Source organism: Aulostomus chinensis, chromosome 9 (assembly GCF_037954235.1).
Source record: "Aulostomus chinensis isolate RoL2024-O1b breed Wild chromosome 9, RoL_Achi_v1.0, whole genome shotgun sequence".
Lineage (NCBI taxonomy): Eukaryota > Metazoa > Chordata > Actinopteri > Syngnathiformes > Aulostomidae > Aulostomus > Aulostomus chinensis.
The window spans coordinates 15031862-15046810 of NC_141328.1; the positions used below are offsets into that span (position 1 = coordinate 15031862).

At 42.4% G+C, this 14949-nt stretch overlaps 1 pseudogene; it reads right to left on the reverse strand.

The window, feature by feature from the left end:
* Positions 1-13735: 13735 nt before the first annotated feature.
* LOC147255896 (uncharacterized) lies at positions 13736-14431 on the reverse strand (annotated as a pseudogene).
* Positions 14432-14949: the final 518 nt, after the last annotated feature.

The following is a 14949-nucleotide window of genomic DNA, read 5'->3' on the forward strand; positions in this document are numbered from 1 at the left end:
TTTGTTTCTTTATTGAAGTCAAATAGCACAAGGATAATGAAATAACCTTTATTTGGTTCAGAGTGCTTGATTGATTGGGAGTTTATTGGTCAATGATAGAATGGTGAAAAAAAAGTGATTTGACAGTGTGAGAATGTGGAGAAAGTTCATTCATATCAAACGTAATAATTCTTCTATTGAACTTGAGCTGCCAAGATATACCCGTACGATGATGTCAATATCATGTTAATACACATAAGTGGTGCATTATTATCCTGCTGGTTCCAGACTCCATCTCACTAATATTCATTTATTACTCCAGCTGTGCATTCGAGTGAAAAATATGGTGTCATGTGGTCTTTTCCAATCATCTGGTGGCCTTCATATCAAAAACATGTTTCTCATGTAATGACATGCATTTTGAAGTAAAATAGCCAAACCATCGTCCACCCAGCCATGCATTTTCTGTACTTCTTCTCCATTAAGGGTGGGGGGGTGGGGCTGGAGCCTTTCCCAGCTGACACTGGGCGAGAGGCGGGGTTCACCCTGGATAATTTTATATATATAATTGTCATATGCACTCATTTGAGCGTATATGACAATGTTTCACATGATAAATGTACATCTTTTTAAATAAATCTATAACCCATTGCATCCTGTTGCAAAATTTTTTTATTAAATAATTTCCTCTGAAACTAACCTGTGTACAAAAGAGAGAGCAACACAAAGAAACAATAGAGAAGCTTGTAGAGGAAGCGTGGGTGGCAGGTTGATGTTGTTACGTGTAAAGACACATCCTTAAAGGACCCTAAAGACAAACACGCATGCACAAGCGCGTGTGCGCGCACACACACACACACACACACACAAACGCACACGCATGCACACACAGCACAGAGAAGTGGAAGGAACCTGGACTGGAGATCTAAGCCGACACCTGCTAGGAGACGGAGAGAATTATCATTTCCATAATAACCTCAGACATCATCTGCAACATGAAAGTTAGACATGTCTCCTGGGAATCACTTTTAAACACACACATACACACACATACACACACACACACACACACACACACACACACACACTGGACTGGGCCTAATGAAAGAAGATTGTCATCTTAAATTTATCTTGCAGAGCTGAACAAGGGTATTACGTCAGAGTCAACAAACACTCATATCACCAGGAAATGCTCATGAATGAGCTATGTAAACAAGATGTCTCCCACCTGTTCGAATATAAATGAGCGCATGTTCCAGAGTAGAGCAAGCTAGCATAACTGACATCCTCTAAACACCATATAAGATCAGCTGTAGTGGTAGTAGAAAATCCATTCATGAAAATGAAGAACAGCTTTAGACTCTTGAGGACCCTTCTCTCAGAAATATATTAACAATAATACATATTATATTATTCAGTAGTGGAAGTCGTAAAAATAAGACCCAGAGGAAGCCAAAGAATGAGAATAAGGACTCATACTGTGATTGCTGTCTCAGCTGTGTGTGCAGACCATTGTAGGGAATACAAACAAATGGTTTGACAGTGAATGGGATGACAAAACAGTAAACTCAGACTGATGGGAGGATACACGGTCTGTAATAAGTAGTTGTTCATTAAAAAAAAAAGTTTATTGTTTAAGTTTAAAGGCCAGCTTTGACTGCAAGTTTTACAGAAAAAGGCTCTTGATACAGGATATGAAAACAGTTATTGTCGAGCAGCAAATATAAGTGACCGCTGAATACTGACAGCATAGTTTTGGTCTCTTATGAAAGGTTATGGTTGATTTATTAAGTACGAGACCTACACTGTAGTTGAGCATTCATACCTCTGTGGTGGTATGAAGGTCTGTGCGACATTTACACTGTTGAGGAGCATTTATGTTATTGTATCGAGATTCTACGTGCTCTTCAACAATGATGGAGTTTGAGTTGATGAATGCTGAACAACACTTATCCATCCATCAATTTTTTTTTCTACCGTTTATCCTGTTAAGGCTCACGGGGGGTTCACCCTGGACAGGTCACCAGTCCATCACAGGGCCAACACATAGAGACAGACAACCATTCACACTCACAGTCACACCTACGGTCAATTTAGAGTATCAATCAGCCTCGTCCCCTCTTGATGTCTTTGGACTGTGGGAGGAAGCCGGAGTACCAGAGAGAACCCACACAGGAACAGGGAGAACATGGAGACTCACACAGAAAGATCCTGTGCTGGAGCCGGAACCTTCTTGCTGCGAGGCCACAGTGCTGACCACTGCACCACCATGCCGCCATGTTGAACAACACATTTACTGAAATTAAAAAAAAACAAAAAAAATGCAGAAAGGGTTCAGAGCAGAGAAGATGATGTTATTGAAATGAACATGTTGAAGGAAATGTGATGTTTCATGGCATCACGGCTGCTGCAGTCTGCGTCAGTGTGACATGTAGGTACATTGCTAGGAAGGTGCGTGTCAAACTATGGTGTAGGCTAAAGCTACACACACCTACTCTCAGTTCTCAAGAATCTTTACTGTCCAATGATGTCTTGAATTAGAACCCATTTTAACATAGTAGTTATGGAATGGCTACTGGAATCAAAGCTGAAAATATGAGACACTGACACTGAGTCACAGAACTTCGTAAGAAGGGTGAACAAATGAAAACTTGTTTTGCCTTCAGAAGTGAGTGGATGGCACTCTGTAAAGTATATTTGAAGCTTACACAGGCATTAAACCTACCATATATATATATATATACATATATATATATATGTATATATATATGTATATATATGTATATATATATATATATATATACATATATAGTTCTGGAAATAGACACTGTAGATGAATTGTCTTTTAAATGCAAGTGTATTTGTAATGTTTTCTGTGGACTGCAGCACTCAGGCAGAGGGCAGGCATAGAGTTGTTTTTCATACTAGCAAACATGTATAAATCTCACGTAGCCTTTAGCTGACAGGTTTACTGCACCCATGCCGTCTGAGGTCAATGAATAAAAGGAATTGTTCCATATGACTCTGTATGAGAGCATCATACTAAACAAACAGGGGTTTGTTTGGTTCTGACAGGACTGTGGACGCTCATATGAGCGCATGAATATTATGCCTCATGGTCACATACCACAAACTTCTGCCTGTTGTCAGTGCGGGTGCGAGGTCCACAAGGCATATAAATGATATTTATTGTTACAGTAGCTCAACCACGGCTAATATTGTGTTAGGATTATTATTACTAAAAAAACTGGATTTCAAGTCTACATAAAATTAAGGGAGAGGAATGCTCATGCAATTCTGGAACAAAAGAACAACAAGTTCATAGTTATTCAGCTTTCTGTCTCGCTCAGATCAGTTTTTGCTGGCTGACCCTTGTTGAATGACCGTGACTTTACTATCAACTAACCGCTGAGGACTTCCTATTCTGCAAGGGCCATCTTGGAAAACAGCTGCAATCTGAACCTGTTCGTACTGAATAATGAAGTGGAACAACATTTAATTAATTCTTAGTATCAAGTTATTCTGCTGTTAATACGCAAACGGGCGATCAGAGAGGAGGGGAGGTCTGAGCTGTGACCCAGATGAGGGAGACAGAGTCATCCTGTGTACTACTGTAATGTAATACCCTCATTCAGGAAGGCAACGAGAGGGAGAGCTTTAAAGTTTGTGCGTCAGTTTTTACTGCTTCCACTTGTTGCAATAATCTTTTTTTGTTGTTGTTGAAAACCTTCTTTTTCCCAAATGGTCTCACACACACACACACACACGCGCACACACACACTGTCAAAGTCAAATCCTTAACCCGTTTTTGTCTTATTTGAACATATTTAGTACGTGCAAAAGCTGCACAACCCTTACAGTATGTGTGTGTCTATGCAACAAATGTGATTGTGGATTGGGAACATAGAGATTAGTCCCAAAGTAACCATATAAAGGATGAGGCAAAAAGCACAATCAAGGATACAGATGGAAATTAAAAAAAAAAAAAAGAACACCAAATTAAAGCTGCAAGCAGCGTTGTTAGGGCCTGAGCCTCCGCGCGCCCGCGACCGGGTGCCAAATGCCGGCCCCAATCCAACAGTGTATTGGCCAAGTTTGTAGGCCCTGTAGTTTAGGAGTTAGAAGCCTGAGTCTGATGCAGAGCTGAGAGCAGAGCTGAGAGCTGGCCCTTTAAGAACCCCTCCCCCACTGCTCTGTCTTTGATCTGTGCTAGAGTGGAGAGAGAGGAGGAGCAACAGAATTGGAGTGTGTAAAAGCTGAATAAGTCGGCATACGTTGGTCAAGAGTGACACATAATACCATATTTTGTAGGGATTTTTGTCAGGAATACAGTGGTGTGTATTTTTAGGCTGTGGGACATTTAGTTCACATGTGAGAAGCGAGTGTTTGAGAGTATGTACCATGAGAGCAGACAGGTGCCCCATTGGTTTCCATTGTAAGGTGAAAAGTGTAAAAAGTGTCTCCCCCAATTTGAGGGCTTATAAAACCCAAACCGTTTACCCTCTATAAAAACTTTTATTAACTTTTGATCAGCAGAGTTTGGAGAGTTATGTATGAAGTTTTGGAAGCGATACCATGAACGCCCTAGGAGGAGATAGTGTTTGTTTGGGGCGCAAAATTGGACATTCGTGTCCAAATTGTGGACGTCCTGTTAGAGTTAGGTCAGGGGTGTCTGAGTATGATTTGTCCGTCTTGATGAGACGAATAAAACGGTGTTGGTCCCATGTCTGTAGGACATTCCTACAGGCCGTGGTGTGGTTTTTTGTGTATCTAGGTGGAGCTATTGAGTAGAGCACTTATTTTTTTAATTATCGAATTTTTCGCCGCACCCCATGTGTGTACCAAATTTGGTCAGTTTTCGAGCAAGTTTAGGGGGTCAAATTAACTTTTGAAGTGGCGAGTGTGTCGAGCAAACATAATAGGGTGCCTCCGGGCTCAGGCCCTAACAATTAAACACAGGAGACACAAAGCTTGAGCGCCCCCTGTATGCAGGTAAATGCATCAACTCATGTGGCCAATCTGTTAAAATAGTGAATTTGTATTTTGGACTTGGCAGAGATAAATGCAGGCCTATAAGGAAAGTCTGATTAAGATTATTGATACACTTTAAACTACCAAATTGTTCTATTCATTGTTCTTAAATGAGGGATATCATTGTCCACTTATGTTCTAGTTGTTCCAGGTAAACAGCCTGCAAGCCTCCGTAAAAGGTCACAAGAACGCTGTGCACACACTGAAGTCTCACACACACACACACACACACTGAAGTCTCACACACACACACGAAAAAGAGAGACTAGAGAGAAGTCAAGAGTGCCTGAACGAAAATGTAAAGAGGGTGGGGCACACACTCCAAATGTGAGACAATCTTATGTGCTTCTAAGGCAAGGCATACACTCTATATGTGTATATATGTTTTCAACCGAAGACTTGTGATGTTGTTTTACATCAACTGAAACAATCATTGACATATTTGGATGTTCACCTGTTATTCTGCCTGCCCTTAGGCAAAATAAGAGAGTTTGTATGGGTGTGTGTGTGTGTGTGTGTGTGTGTGTGTGTGTGTGTGTGTAGCCAGCAATCGCAACATAAGTAAATCAATCCCATCTCAAACACTGAGCTGGAGGAATGGACTGGAGTGTGTAATCACTGCTGCAGCACATCCAGATGAAAGCAGCAGCAAGTTCAAACTCGACTAAATTGTATTTACACTCTGAGCTACAGGGACCACACATTATGTTCTTCATTTTTCAGCGTATCATGAAGGGGATATCATTAAGCTGTGCAAAAATGACAAAACTAACTCCAGTGTCTCAGACGTTTATATCCGTTTGGACAACACCTCCTGACCTTTACTGAGTTGCCATTTAATCCCTTTTCCCCTCTAATAACGTCGTTCTTTTCATCCAGTACATGTGGTTTCCAGCAGCAATGACCTTTTCAAATGCTTACAGCCCACTCTGGACTTTGCTTGATAATAAAGAAAACAAGGTCTGACTTGGATAGCGTAGCCTTCTTTGTCTCTGGAGTTGGGTTGGGCCATCCATTGCCAACGGCTGGCAGACATCTACTACTGAGCCTTTGTCGCACACTCACACATACAGACGGAAACCTGGTCTTTGGTCCCCATGAGGAGTAGGGATCCTGATAAAAAAAATTCCCCAACACACACACACACAGCTCCTCAATTCAGAGGCCTTAAAGTCCCGGAATATTTCACCCAATGTAGAGAAATCAGGATGTGAGAACCCTGATCTTATTGATCATGTTGAACATAAGAAACACAAAATCTCAGCTGTGCTCCAAAATCCACTTGAGGGCAAACTTTGGTGGAGAAATTTCATGTGAAAGAGTTTGTTCCAGATCAAACTGACATCAAAATAACACCGTGAGCAAGAAAAAAGTAGATCTGGCCCATAACTCCATTGGTGTGGCCCAAATCTGCATTGAATTTTTGGTAGTCCAAGGCTTACATATCCATGTATCACTTCTTTTCTTTTATGGTACTTATTTTTTTAAATGAAGAGGATAACCTGGGATGGAATATTGTTATTGTTGTTTAATAACAGCTAAAAACTGGAAATAAGTTAGTATCATTGAACACCTGGTTGTTGGAATGGTGTTTTGATGAAATATTTGAAATGAGGTCTTCACATAAAAGCCCAGACATTTTCAAGTGTATTTTTCCTAATTTATGTTAGTAAATGCCGCTGTTGTGAATGTTAATACCTTCATGCATCTATGAAAATAAATAAGTGGCTAAACCAGTCTGCAGAGTTTGTTAAGGTCCTTAAATGTCATAACACAGAAGTGGGAAGAAGCACGAGGCTTGTTGTTGAGACGGCAAAGTCACGGTGTCCAGGTGTAATTTGTGAGGATTATCTTGCTGAATAAAAGATGCAAGTCTCGTAAAATTGTTGTTTAACACAGCCTGTTTTCTGTAATAATAATTTAATGTATGTTCTCACTGGTTTTTAGCTGCGGGAACCTGTGGAGATGCAAACATCTTGACTGGTGTACAGATTACAGCATCACTGCAGCACTCGAACACTACCGGCCATTTCACAGAGCACTAGTGTAGTGCAATTAGTGTGTATCTGAGCCATTATGGTAGCGAACAAACCGCCGGGCCAAGAATATTTTTTACTCAGTTGAACCATGTGATATTTAGAGTAGGATTAGTTCTGCCAGGCCTGTTTCTGATGTGAGAAAAAAATGATAAACCTGTCTTTGTCTCTCACATGGATTCATAATTGTTAGCCACACCTTCAGAAAATCTCAGACCTTTACTTTTTTTTAAGTGAATATGATGGCACGTTAATCTGAGGCGCGTCTGTCTCCTTCACTTTCTGGAGATGAACATAATGCATGCCCTCTGTGACTCTGTGACATGCTCTCAGCCTTCACACAGCAGCTGTTAGTGTATGTGAAGGTGGTTTGAAGGGGAAAGCTGGTTCTCTATCTCTTTGTCTACTCCAGGGTGTTGGTTTTCAGTCTTTTTCATCTCAGTCACAAGGGATTTAATGGTACTGAAACCCAGCACCTTACCTGGGATAAAGACCTGGGGCTGGATTCACAAAAACTCAGAGAATATTCTCAGACAGCTCTTAACTTTGAATTAACGCACTCCAGTAAGGAATTTCAGTTTGGGAATGGTTTTCTCAGAGCAACTCTGAGGAGAGAAGAGAAAAAAAAAAACTTTCACCTTTGGCGATGTTGGGACCTAAAGCCATGTGGTCAAACAAAGGCCTGAAGCAAACCTGGTAGTAAGAGCCATCCTGATGTGACCCCGTCACAAGTGGTCAGCTCTGGTAAGTGTGTTCACACTTGGCTTTTACGTGAGAGAGAGGAGAGCGATCAGCTGGTGGTTGAGAGACTTTAGCTCCAGCGATACTCCTCTGGTTTTTATCAGTTGTGGATTAAAAGCAGAAGAGAGCGAAACTATGTTTGTTTTTAACAAATCAAACAAAGATTTTTGCTGCAGCAGTAATAATCTCTCTCTGTCTATGAGCTTTTCACACGACCAGGCATTGTAATAATACACTGCTGTTTAAATGCTTATCAGTGGTATTTCCACCTGAACAAAGGACTCAGCTGATGAAGCGCCAATGTGGCCCAGGATGCTTTCAGGATGCATTTCTGTTCACATTACTGAAAGAATGAAGCCACATGTGGCCAGGACCAATGCAGAATGTGGTTTTAGTAATTGTATCTGTTCAGGACGACTGAGTGTGCGCACACCTGCTATTATGGCTGACCACTTGTGATCAGACTGCCCAGGACTGATCTTAATACCCGCTTTGCACAGGGCCAAAGAAAGACAAAACAATCAGAGCCTTTCTGGCAGCCCACATTGAACTGTTACACCCTGAGTCATAGTGAATTGGTGTTAACATCCTTGACACCACACAACTCGTTGTGAAAGGTTTGGATCTAACTCATGTTTCTCGCTGGATAAGAGAGAAAAGTACAAAGTCCCCACTGATGCAGCGATGATGTCACTCCCCTTTGCTTTTTACACTTGACATCAGTTGCCGAGGGGAGAACCAGATCAAATGTATAAACTTTCTACTTTTTAAGTTTAACCAAATCCATCTAGCAACAATCCAGCGGCATGGTGAATAACATCAAGTACACAACACAAAAACCTAATAATTAAGGAGTGTCCTTTGGAGTACAACTGGCTAATAAAACACTCTAATAATTAGCCATTAGAAATAATTCTGGGAACAGTTATTTAACTCTTTCTTGTGTCCTTTGCAAAGCTATGCATGATGTTGATGTCATTGCTGGTTTCTGACTGATGTGGCAACTTGCCTACACCGCATACAGTGGGGACGGGAGGCTGCTGACGGCAACTGGGGAGATAATAGAGCAATGGAAGGAATACTTTGAGGAACTCCTCAATCCCACCATGGAGGAAACAGAGTTTGGGGAGTGCTTGGGGGGGTTGTCCAATCTCTGGAGCAGAAGTAGCTGAGGCAGTTAGCACTCCGCCAAGGCTGCCCTTTGTCACGGGTTCTGTTCATAACTTTTATGGACAGAATTTCAAGGCGCAGCCTGGTGGTGGAGGGGGTCGAGTTAGGTGGCGGGAGGATGTCGTCTCTGCTCTTTGTGGATGATGTAGTCCTCTTAGCTCCATCAGGCCATGACCTGCAGCTCTTGCTGGGGCAGGTTGCAGTTGAATGTGAAGCGGCTGGGATGAGAATCAGCACCTCCAAGTCTGAGGCCATGGTCCTCAGCTGGAAAAGGGTGGTTTGCCCACTCCGGGTTTGGGGGGAGTTCCTGCCTCAGGTGGAGGAGAAGTATCTTGGGGTCTTGTTCACAAGTGAGGGTAGGATGGTGCAGGAGAGTGACAGGCAGATTCGGGTGGCATCCACAGTGATGTGGTTACTAAACCAGTCCGTAGTGGTAAAGAGGGAGCTTAGCCAAAAGGCGAGGCTCTCAATTTACCGGTCAATCTACGTTCCAACCCTCACCTATGGTCATGAGCTTTGGGTAATGACCGACAGAACAGGATAGTGAATACAAGTGGCTGAAATGTGTTTCCTCCGCAGGGTGGCTGGGCTCTCCCTTAGAGAGAGGGTGAGAAGCTCCGTCATTCGGGAGGGACTCAGAGTAGAGCTGCTGCGCCTTCATGTCAAGAGGAGTCAGTTGAGGTGGTTTGGAAGAGCTGGTGAAAGTTGCTGGGAAGAGGACAGTCTGGGCTTCTTCTTTGAAGCTGCTGCCCCCCGCAGCCGGATAAGCGGAGGACGACAGCGACGACAAGGATGACAAAAGCACAAAGCATTGGAGCAAACTAAAACCTGCATGTACAGTGTAGTGTTTTCCTACTATCAAAAGGTGCCGTGTTCAGATAAAGACACACACTTCACTTGTCACATGCACACACAAGAATGTGCAGCAGCACAAACATGTAAATAATTCAAAATAGAACATGTGAGGTTGTTACTGTAAACAATATGTCTGCCTCATCTCAGGGAGCTTCGGTGGATTCCTGCTGCTCCTGTAGACGGTCTGCACTGTCAGGTCTGCAGCGACCTCTTTGCAGCATTTATGATTAGTGCATCACCTCTTTAATCAACATTTAGGAATGAAACACAACAGCATATCTCAAGATGATTTGAATTTTGGAGATGGATCAGTATGTTTTACTGATGTCTTTATTGTACTTGTTGCCTCTCTAACTGGCTAGCCAAGGAGGCGGGCAAGACCTGTGGTGAGAATAAAAGGAGATGCACATTGTGCTGGTGCTAACTTCACTGCAGCAGGATTTATTCTTCCTGTTTGCATGGAAATCCTATACTTCAGGTATCAACACCTCAACAGAATCATGAAATCTATTGGCCTGAGCTTCAGTCCCACTGTTGTATCAAATGGCCATTTTTATAGCATTGTCAACACAACCATTATTCAAATGTTCATCTGCTTTCCAACAAGGGCTGCAACCAACGATTATTTTGATAATCCATTAATCTGTCGATTATTTCTTTGATTAATCGGATTAAAAAAATGCACTCTTAAAAGTACAATTATTGTACTTTTCACAGTAGTTTAAAAAGTGTACTTTAAATGCACAGTACTTTTTACTTGAGTAATATAGTTGTAACGTAACGTCACTCTTACTTGAGTACAATTTTTGGCTACTCACCTCTGATTGCTTATGTAAAGGTCAGTAACCCAAAGGGCTAGAAACTGGACTTTTTTATTAAATATCAGATACTCCAAACACACACACACACACACACACACACACACACACACACACACACACACACACACAATAAACAAGGGAGAGGAGTGACAAAATACAGAATTTATAGATATGAGAACAGATTGAAAGCTTAGGGGGCCAGGGAAACATTTGTTTCACAGCAGGTAGATCATTTCGTTTATCTAACATTAATACCCACTGTTTACTCGCCACCCAGCTTGACAAGCATAGCTTGGCCACTAACTAACATTAGCCTTGTAACGATAGCATTAAGTTACGTTAGCCGGGTAATGGAGATGGATGGCGAGCAAACAGCGGCTATTACAGTTAGATAAACGAAACGAACTACCTGCTGTGAGAAGAACGTTTCCTCACTTCAAAGCGCTACGCAAGTCTAATCTTTTGTTTAATGAAAATCAAGATGAAGATAACGTTAGCCAACTTACCCAGCCGAGCCCCCTTCCCCGGTATCATCCATGGCTCCCATTTGTTTCAGATGTTCTCACATTACCGTGGTGCTCCCGTGCCATGCAAGATCAATTTTACACAATTTGCAGCTCACAGTCTTTTGAGTTTTAGTTAATGTAAAGTGCTCCCAAACTTTAGACGATTTTGGTCGAACTGTTTTCTCCCCTTCAGTCATGTTTGCAAGCCCCGCTCTGCTCAGAAAAGGAAGTGACATTGAATCTCCGCGACACAGCGAGTGAGCTGGCTGTGTCGCAGCAAAACCAAAACAAACGGCTCTGCGGGCCAAGTTAATTGCTATCCAACGAATCGATAATCAAATTTGTTGCCAACGAATTTAATAATCGATTTTTATCAATTTTATCGATTAGTTGTTGCAGCCCTATTTCCAACACTCAGCTATTCAACACATACACCATCCATCCATCCATCTATTGTCGTCTTCTGCTTATTCCTTACTAGTAAGGGTCGCGGGGGGGCTGGAGCCTATCCCAGCATCTACGGGTGAGAGGCAGGGTTCACCCTGGACGGGTCGCCAGTCCATCGCAGGGCCAACATACAGAGACGAACAACCATTCACACTCACAGTCACACCTACTGTCAATTTAGAGTATCAATCAGCCTCGTCCCCTCTTGATGTCTTTGGACTGTGGGAGGAAGCTGGAGTACCAGAGAGAACCCACACAGGAACAGGGAGAACATGCAGACTCCACACAGAAAGATCCCGCGCCCGAGCTGGGACTCAAACCCAGAACCTTCTTGCTGTGAGGCCACAGTGCTGACCACTGCACCACCGTGCAGCCCCAACACATAGACATCAAGTAAATACATTTTAACCAATAATCAGAGACCTTTTACCATGTTCTCTAATAAGCCATATCTTTATATCATCATGAACTAAGAAATGAATTTATCTTTAACAATTACTTTTTTAACCAACACATTCTTCAAAATCATGTAATTACCCTTTTAACATAAAGGCTAGCTCATCTTCTTTTACCCATGTTGTCTCAAACCAATCATGAATGACATTATTTCCATAAACATTTTTCCTCTTAGTAACATTCACTTGAGCTGCATTTTGACTTCAGAATAGCATTTCCTGGTTTTGGCACTAACACACAAATATCCATTTGGCTACAGATAAAACCAGAAAAATACATATTGCATGAAAACAGATTCAGTAATAACATGCAAGTGGTCTTTCTTCACACACAACTATACAAGTCCGCTTAGCATTAGCCAGTTAGCATACACGGCCGTCTCTCAATTCACATCAAACTCTCTCTGAAACTCGTTGCTTTGGCTCGTATGTACACGACGAATCCTCGAGTCACAGGTTTAACTCTTCACACATGTCATGTACACCTGATTACATGTACTGTATATTTACCGACCTGTGGTGAGAATAAAAGGAGATGCACGTTGTGCTGGTGTTAACTTCACGGCAATAGGATTTATTCTTCCTGTTTGCATGGAAATCCTATCCCACCACAAGCGCGATGTGCCACCTAGCAGCCTGAATATGTCATAACTCTGTATTAGTGTGAGTACAAGTGAATGCTGACACTAATGAAAATAAATGAAAAAGGATAATAAAAAAAATGATAGTAGGGGTGTCTGTGCTTCTCATCTATTTTCTCACTATTTCTACTTTTTCCCCATTCTTTAACTGTTTCTTTTCCCACTTCTTTAACAGTTTCCAGCCCTCTACATACTCAGGTACTGTTTACTTACTTGCTGTAAAGATCCCGGCGGCTGTTGTACCAATTTCAAGTGTGTGGGGTGAATATTATTGGACATTCAACTAGCAAATCTAGAAGTCACAGTAATAAACTTGAGAGAACACAGAAGCTTGAGTTCAGAGAAAACTCTCCAGGGGAGAAAGTATTCAGGTTGTGAATTCTGTTGGAGAGGCCAGTAAGGAACAAGTTGTTTCCTCATCAGCAAACTGTTTCTCAAACTTGCCACATCCTACAACTTTCCACAAAGGTGCAGGCACACCTGATTCTTAAAGGGAGATTACACTGTGATTGGTTACATTCATACTACAAACAAAAGGCACCTGTCATTAATGTAGAGGATAATGCCAAGCCCTTTATGCCTAATTGGACAGGCCCAAAGCCATTTGCTCCATGTACCTTGCATACTGGGCTTCAGATCAAGCCAGTGGTAAGTCCCCTAATTCTCATTTTGCTCATCTAGCTGTGCCAGCTTGTTGGAGCATGTTGGATATTCGGCAATGGAAAGCTACCACTGCAAATAAATTAGCCGCTTTGCTCCATGGCATAACTAAATTGCTGTATGACCTTTGCCTTTTTTAGAATAACCAAAAGTGTGAAATTCATGGTGCTAGAAAGAGGGTCAAAGGCTCATAAAATACACAACATTTTATCCAGCAAGGAACTTCAAATGCCAACTTTGGCAGACATCTACAATGTGCTCTATGTAACTAAGTGAGCTCAGCAAACAGCATGACTTCTTTAAGTTGTTATTTATATAAATATATATACATTGAAAGAAATGTCCCTCTCACCCTTGTAGGGTGGTTTTGTGTCATCTTCTGGCTTGGCTCCTTTACCAGAGGCCTGGGAGCTTGAGGGTTCTATGCAGTATCTTATCTGTTCCTAGGACTGCACCCTTCTGGACTGAAGTTTCAGGTGTTGTTCCTAGAATCTGCTGGAGCCTATTTGGCAGTCACCACCCCAGGTGTTCCTTCTACCATGGGTACCATGTCAGCCTTCACACCTGGTACTTCTCCACCTTCTCGTGTTCCTTCTTCCTAAAGTTGGCGTTAGCCGGTATCGCCACATCTATCCCCACAGCCCTCTTCTACTGTTTGCACACCACTACTGTGTCTGGTAGCTGTTTGTCAGTCTGGAAGCTGAAGTCCCACAGCATCTTAGCCCTGTTGTTCTTGACCACTTTTGGTGGTGTTCCCCATTGGTATTTGGGTACTTCTAGTCCATACTGGGAACAGATGTTTAAGTACACTACCCCCACCACTTGGTTGTGCCTCTCCATGTACGCTATTGTGGCTAGCATCTTAAGCCCTGCTACAATGTGTTGGACTATCTCAGGAACATCCTCACACAGCCTGCACCTTGGGTCTGATCTTGTGTGGTAGACCTTGACCTCTATGGCTCTTGTGCTGAGGGCCTGCTCTTGTGCTGCCATGATGAGTACCTCTGTGCTGTCTTTCAGTCCAGCATGTTCCAGCCATTAGTAGGTCTTCTTGATATCAGCCACTCCCTCAATCTGCTGGTTGTACATGAAGTGTAGGGGCTTGTCCATCCGTGTCTGCTCCTCTCCCTACTCACTCTCATCAGGTTTCAGCTGCTATGGATGTCACCTATATTTCCTTCTGGTAGGTCAACCCCTTCGGTTCCTGATCATCTTGCCTCTCCGTTTGTCCAATCTGAATGACATCCCTATGTTGTTGTTGTAGATCCCGGTGGTGTGGAGCAGTGAGTCAGAGAGTTATTGTATTCAACGCAACATTCACATCCACTAGTGTGTCTTCTAAGGGTACTTGACAACTCAGCTTCAGAATTTGTCGGAGTTTCCAGGATTCTTGTAGGGTCATTATCTTCCTTCTTAGGTCAGCAGCTCTTGTAGTGTGGCTGTTTGTATCTATTTGGGCTTGATACCCAATCTCAGTGTGTGGGGGGTGATGATGATATCCCCCTGCTTCCCCTTGCCATGGCATTGTTGTTGGATTTCACGAATCTGTAGTTGTGACAGCAGTTTTCAGTTACAAATGTTGGAACACTAGGCTAACAGTTGTTTCT